The sequence below is a fragment of the Octopus bimaculoides genome, chromosome 15 (genome assembly GCF_046866305.1).
Source record: "Octopus bimaculoides isolate indiv1 chromosome 15, ASM4686630v1, whole genome shotgun sequence".
NCBI lineage: Eukaryota > Metazoa > Mollusca > Cephalopoda > Octopoda > Octopodidae > Octopus > Octopus bimaculoides.
In genome coordinates, this window is record NC_142942.1 from 14,735,349 (window position 1) to 14,742,848 (window position 7,500).

Sequence of the window (7,500 nt, forward strand, 5' to 3'; positions counted from 1 at the left end):
TTTTCGACAAAGAAACAACGAATGAAAGAAAGCAAGGAAGAAAGAAGGGAAGAAAGAAAGGAAGGAAGGAAGAAAGAATATCGCTGTCGGCTTGAGGCGATTCGAGGACCTGGAAAAAAATGTTTGATCAATGGAATCGAAATCGGTACTTCTTGATCGGGAAACGAACAGTTTTAATGAATTGTTCAATACACACATGAACGCACACTCATACAGGAACTCATGTGCGCGCGCATGCCCGACAGCGTGTGATGGTATACCTGTACCCGACCAGCTTACATACATGTTACGTATACCCAGTTGCACTCTCCAGACTTTTAAGTGAACTCAAGGATATTTTAGAAGGGACGTGAAGAAAGTTCCAAGCAATGGGATTGAACCAGGGCACTCGTGATTTCGAACTAACTTCTAAACACGAATACACACACACACACACACACACACACACACACACACACACACACACACACACACACACACACACACACACACACACACACACACACACGCACACACACACACGCACACACACGCACACGCACATGCATATGCTCACACACAACACACAAATGCACAACTCGCACACACACACACACACATATACATGCACACCCAGACACACACGCGTACGCGCACACGCACACACACACACTCATGTGCTCACACACAAAGCACACAAACACACCACACACACACTTACACAAACACATAGACACACAACACGCAGCACACACGAACACATACAAACGCACAAAAACGTACACATATACATGCACACGCAGACACAGACTCTCTCACACACACGTGCCACACACATGCCTAAACATACACACACCCACACATACAAACACACATACACACACACACATGCACGCATACACATGCCTTTACTTTTCCTTCCTTTCATTATCGCCTCTCACTACCACCATTTTTCCATAAGCACACACACACTTCCATCTCCCTCTCTCTAACAGTCTCTCTCTCCCCCTCCCCCCCCTCTCTCTCCATCTATTTGTTCCTTTCCCGCTTACCTAGGATACTTGTTGTTGATGTTATGCTTCATGTAGTTGTTACGGACGCTGCTGTTTTTGCTCCTGTTATTGCTGCTGCTGCTGTATTTTGTTGCTGCTGTTGTTGTTGTTGTTGTTGTTGTTCTTCTTCTTCTTCTTCTTCTTCTTCTTCTTCTTCTTCTTCTTCTTTTTCTTCTCTTTCTTCTATACGTTTCATCTTTCGTCGATCGACGATAAACTTAAGTAAAACACTGGTTTCCGTGAAACCAACAGTACTTTCCTCTCACGATCTATGGTCTTGTGCAAATCTAAGATATCAGTATTCTCTCTCCCTTTCATTCTCTCTCTCTCTCTCTCTCTCTCTCTCTCTCTCTCTCTCTCTCTCTCCGTGTGTGTATGTGTAATCGTATGTATGTATATATATATATATATATATATATATATATATATATATATATGTTGTATATATGATGCATACACATATATATGCATGCATATACACAATCAGAGGCATACATATATATGCATATACTGGGGTGTGCGTGGTGTGCTTTGCTCAAGAACACAACAGACCACCCCGTCTAGGAATTGAAATCATGATCGCTTGATCGTGAGTGCAACACTCTAACCACTAGGCCATATGTGTGTGTGTGTGTGTGTGTGTGTGTGTGTGTGTGTGTGTGTTTGATAGCGGCTTACCACCATGGACTAATGTCAGAAAACATGCCATACATGCAAAAAATATGACTTTCCGTTGATCAAATTTCTTCGCGCTTATACAAAATGGAAGACTGTTTTCAATTTCAGCCAATGAAATGATATTTGACTTGCATACAGATTACTGTAATTTATACGGGGTGCTGAAAAGTTCCTGGCCTTAATGGTATCACGAAAGATCTGTTTAGAGGCCCAACCTTCGGAGTTCTTGGTCATGGCTTAGGAAGACTTAAGGACAGCTGCAATAAATATGTCCATCTGAGAAGGGAATATGTTGAATAAACTTATAATTAACTGGTCCTCCTGCAGTTTTTGTTTTGTTTTACCCAAAACCAGGAACTTTTCAACAGCCCCCCCCCCGTAGTATCTGCTACGGCCGGGTATACTGAGAAAATTAAATACATGCCTAATAATAATGTATTTAGAAATAGAAATAATAGTACCGAATCTTACTCAAGTTGGAGAAATATTAAACGTGGAGTAGATGAAGGTGGTTGATTTAATATACGAAAGAGGGAGAAAGGTAAAATAAATAAAACTGGAGAGGAATATCGGATTAATCCAAATATTAATTATAAGTCTAAATGAGATTCCTTTCATAATGACTTGATCATTGATTACACTAGCCATAATAGACCGAAAATTAAGTATAGGATACATAACGTTTTGTGGTATAATCCAATTTTGGGATTAGATGTATCATCTAACATTGCCAGGGACTTCTTTCTGCATTAGATACTAAACGTAATAAGTATCACAAGATCTTTAATATACATATAGTGTTCAATTATGTGAAATTATACGCAACAACACATATCTTAGAGTACTACATTCATAGACTCAAAAATAAGAGGATAAACCAGAAGATTACTATCAGTAATGTGGGGCGGGGAAGCAAGAAATGATACTTCAAATAAGGATTACAATAATAAAGAAAGAACGTGATGAAACCCGTCCAAATAATTCTAACATAAATAAGAATATAGACGATAGCAAAAATAATGTAATAATGGACGTGCTGAAAATCTCAATAGAATTGACACTAGGAACAACAAGAACGACAGCAATGCAGGGAATATATAAACAGTATTAATAATAAATAACCACAGTAAAAATAAGGGGTAAATTAGAAGTAGGTGAAAGACTATTTGCTGCCAAGTAGAAAAGTGTGGTAAAATAATGTAACTGTAAAGAAAAGAACGCTTGCCTTCTGGGAAGTGAATTCCTTCGTAAGAAAGTGATATACAAATGTGCTGTTAGAACGGAAGCGGGAGCGGTTGTATATAATGGTACGATGGCGGATTACTTCAAACTTCAATATGGTAATCATATTGCGTCGTTTGAAAGCATTAACAAGAGACACTGCACGCTCCTAGCTAAGCTGATCTATAACACAGACGGTGATAAAAAAATGCATATCCACACAATGCATATTTTAGACCTCTATACTGAAGAGACACTATGCAATTGAATGTGTACAAATAAACGTGTGAATAGACACTAAATAGTTACTAGATGCAACCACAAGCTAAAACACCCAGTTTCGCATTTTTGTAAAAACAATGTTTCAAACCTTACTGATGCAATACGTTTATTATGCAGTGTATATTTCTGATTTATTTCTACTTAAATCATTTTGATGAGATTTTACTGTCAAATTTTCTAAATTGTCACTGTATATGCAGATGTAATATATCCTAGTGGTGTAAGGCTGCAAAAGTGCCTGTTGCCAAGTATCAATATGTGTATTAATAACGGATGACACATAAAAAAACATTGTTTATATACCTACTCGGAGATTACATAGATTATTAGCTAAATGTGGATGTGTGAGAATATATAAGCATAGTTATTTAAAACTACCGAGACGTATGTAAACAAAATCTTGTCATTCAATGTCGTAGTGGATATCCGTTGCACATAGACTTAGGACTCAAACTATATTAATATAAATAGTAAAAATAAGAGTGTATGTAAGTAGTATATATGTATGCATATAAAAATAGTTATGTGCTTATATACATATATATATATATATATATATATATATATAATGCCATATACACTACTTTGTATGTGGGTATATGAGAGAATATGTTTGTGTGTGTGGTGGGGTCAGAGTTTACGTACTAATATTTTTAAACGTTATTTTTAAATATATAAAAACTAGACAGTCAAAAAGTAATTTGTGACAAATTGTGGTGTAGGACGGAGCCCAATGTTTTGTTATAACAGGGAGGGGGTTGGCTCTCTAGATCTCTTTCAAGTAGATACTTGACAAGCAGAGGAAATGGTAAGAATTATCGCTTTCACACATTATTATCTTTAAATGCTTAATTTCATTCTTTATTTTGTTATTCTTTTTTCATCTTAATAATCTGACCATGAAGATGGAATTCTATTTTATTGTTAACTGGGCATGTTTTTTTTTTTGGTTTTGGATTTTGTTTCATTATTTTTGCATTTTGTATTTTGATTATAGGTTTGTGTTGTTTGTCATTTTATCTATGGATTCAACTTTGTCTGCAAATTGCTGAAAATAGCACATTGTTGTGGTATTAATTCTTGTATGGAATGACAGCCTGATCAATAGAAGACTTATTCAAAATACTCTCCTGAAGAAGCATGTCTTACATTTTTTATGGATGGTAGTGATTATGTAATATGTTAGTTATATTATATCTCACCATTTTACTACGAATGTAACGATGAGTGGAAACAATTTTAGTGATATGAAATAAAGAAAGACGTCATAAGCAATTTTCTCTTTATCATTTCTTTGCATAAGATACTATGGAATTCCAAGTGAATATCAACTGACCAGAATATTGCCACTGTAGGATGATATTTGGTAGCCAACACTTGCGGATTTTACCCAAATTTTATTCGACTAAAAGCAACAGTAACATCCACCCTTAGGGGTCAGCCACATTTAAATGGCAAATATACTTCACTTTATCGTGCAGTTACTGTTAACACCTCGTTCAGAGAATTAACATTGCTTGTTTTCACTTTTTCGATATCAGTGAATAACTTCACTGGAAAAAAGACTTATATATTGCCAAGGGATTGTCATTCTCATCGAAGTCGGCGATTATCGTACGCTGAAGAAGGGAAATAACCCTGAAACTCGGGTCCGTACGTATCGCAGATCAAGATGGTAGTGATAACTTCCCTTGGCAAAAATAGACAGGACACAGATATGTGTCGATAAGCCAGCTGGAGGAGATGTTCTCCTGGGGCTAAAAGCAACAGTAACATCCACCCTTAGGGGTCAGCCACATTTAAATGGCAAATATACTTCACTTTATCGTGCAGTTACTGTTAACACCTCGTTCAGAGAATTAACATTGCTTATATATATATATATATATATATATATATATATATATATATATATAGGTAAATGATAGGATTGCTTCAATATTTCAGGGGTAGTCTGAAGTATATAAGCAACCAGAGGATATTTAAATCCGAAGACACTCCTGGAAATTACTTGTGTGGGTACCGTCTTCGTTAGAAGGTATCCACAGGCAGGTAATTTATTGTTTATGAATATATATATATATATATATATATATATATATATATAAAGTTCCACATTTTGACAATTTCTATTTCAATATCCTTATACTTGCTCAGTCTTTGGTAGGTCTTAGCAGATACATTTATGTCGATCGGGACAGTCATATCAATGAGGAGGCATGATTTTTGTCTGAAGCCTTTCAATATAATGTCTGGCCTATTTGCATCTATCTTTCTGTCAGTTTGAATGGTGAAATTCCAGACGAGTGAGATGTGATCATTTTCAAGCACTGGAGATGGTTTGTGTTCCCACCAAGTACAGGTTTTTGAAAATTTCCCAGTGAATATAATGTGCCTGTTGAGATACTCTGTATGCGCAAGAAGACTGCACATGGAGACAACATGATCAATGATTTCATTTTGTTATTGACAAACCCATGTTGGACAGCTGCCGTTCTTTAATATGTTGGCCTGGTAGTTTCTCGTAGGTAGGCATTGATCTTAGGCTGCTATGATAAACCCTTCTGTTTCTGATCTTAAGCCATTAGCCATTGATGGGTAAGGGCTTTGTCAACATCCGCACTATTAGCTCTCTTTGGGTATTTGTCATTAAGATTTTTATTATTATTATTATTATTATTATTATTATTAACATCATCATCATCATCATCATTATTACGCTTCGCGTTGACAGTTGATTTTATAGTTCTTTAAAAGTACATTTATTCGTCAATATTGAAGAAAAATACTCTATTAATACGGATGACAGATAATATCAAAACAGTGCTGTCTATTGTCCGGGATTAGCTCAGTTAGAAACACGCATCACAATCTATAGTGAGGATCAGGGTAATGATGCTGATGATAATGATGCTGATGGTGATGATGATGATGATGATGATGGTGATGACGATAATGACATTGACGTCGATGACGACGACGATGATGATGATGATGATGATGATGATGATGACGACGATGATGATTATGACTGAGATAATGAGGATACTGATAATGGTGATGAGTGTAGATGCGATTGTAGTCGTAATGCTGCTGTTGCTAATGATGATGGTGATACTGATGATGATAATGATGATGATGACGATGATGATGATGAGGAGGACGATGACGATCACGATGGTGATGATAAGGTTAATGATGATAATGATGATGATGATGATGAGCGTGATTATAGTCATACTGCTGCTGTTACTACTGCTGCTGATGATGATGACGGTGATGACGATGATGATGATGAGCATGGTGGTGGTGATGATGATGGTGATGGTAATAATGATGATGATGGTGATGATGGTGATGTTGATGATGATGCTGATGATGGTCATGATGGTAATGATGATGATGATGATGATGATGATGATGAGCATAGTGCTGCTGCTACTGTTGCTGCTGATGGTGATGATATGTGTGGCTGTGTATTGAATGTGGGATATTCTCTCCTGGGCCTGTAATCGTGTTCAGATCTCCGTGACTTCCACACTTCATCATAATATCACACTTTTCCTCAAGTTATAACACTTTCCTGGGAATATCTCACTCTTCATTAGCAAAGGCATTTAATTGTTCATTCATTTGCAACAACCTCGGACTACCTTACAATGTGTGTGTGTGTTACAATGTGTGCATTTGTGTGTGAATGAGTGTGAGAGTGCTTAAATAAATGCTATTGTGTAGTAATAAAAACTGAGTATTTACTTATACTTAATTATTTGTTGTCGGTTATATAATAATAATAATAATAATAATAATAATAATAATGGTTATCGCCACTTAAATATGGCTGTTCCGTAGCAACTGGCATTACTACCATTCTAACCCGAAGAATGCGCCCCTTCCGACTAGTCATCCGATGCAATCTGCACCAGATATTTACTGCAAGCAGAGGATTGAAACCTTACCATCTTCCAGCCTCGAGACCACCAGACCGTACGGTTTCGAGCTCTTTGTGCTCATCCTCAGAGGTGGATACTCGTCCACCAGAGACAGCAGTAGCTCACTTCAGCTCGCAATATATAGAAAGTAAGTGACACTCAGTCACTGATCTTGTAACAAGCAAATTAGCTAGTTTGAAATCCTCTATACGAAATGAAGGCAGTAACTATTTTGTGAAGTAATGGGTATCACCACTTCAACATGGCTGTTCCATGGGAACCGACGTTACTACTATTTTAACTTCGCGTCCCTTATGCTGGGTGTCCCTTATGCTTATGAGAAAAGGCAAGTTTCA

At 36.9% G+C, this 7,500-nt stretch overlaps 1 long non-coding RNA gene across 1 annotated transcript in view; it reads left to right on the top strand.

The window, feature by feature from the left end:
• LOC149132420 (uncharacterized) overlaps nucleotides 1–4,487 on the top strand; it is a 74,280-nt gene extending 69,793 nt beyond the window's left edge. The window contains exon 2 of the long non-coding RNA XR_016244423.1: nucleotides 1–4,487. This exon is cut by the window's left edge and continues 11 nt beyond it. This is a non-coding gene — a long non-coding RNA (uncharacterized LOC149132420).
• Nucleotides 4,488–7,500: the final 3,013 nt, after the last annotated feature.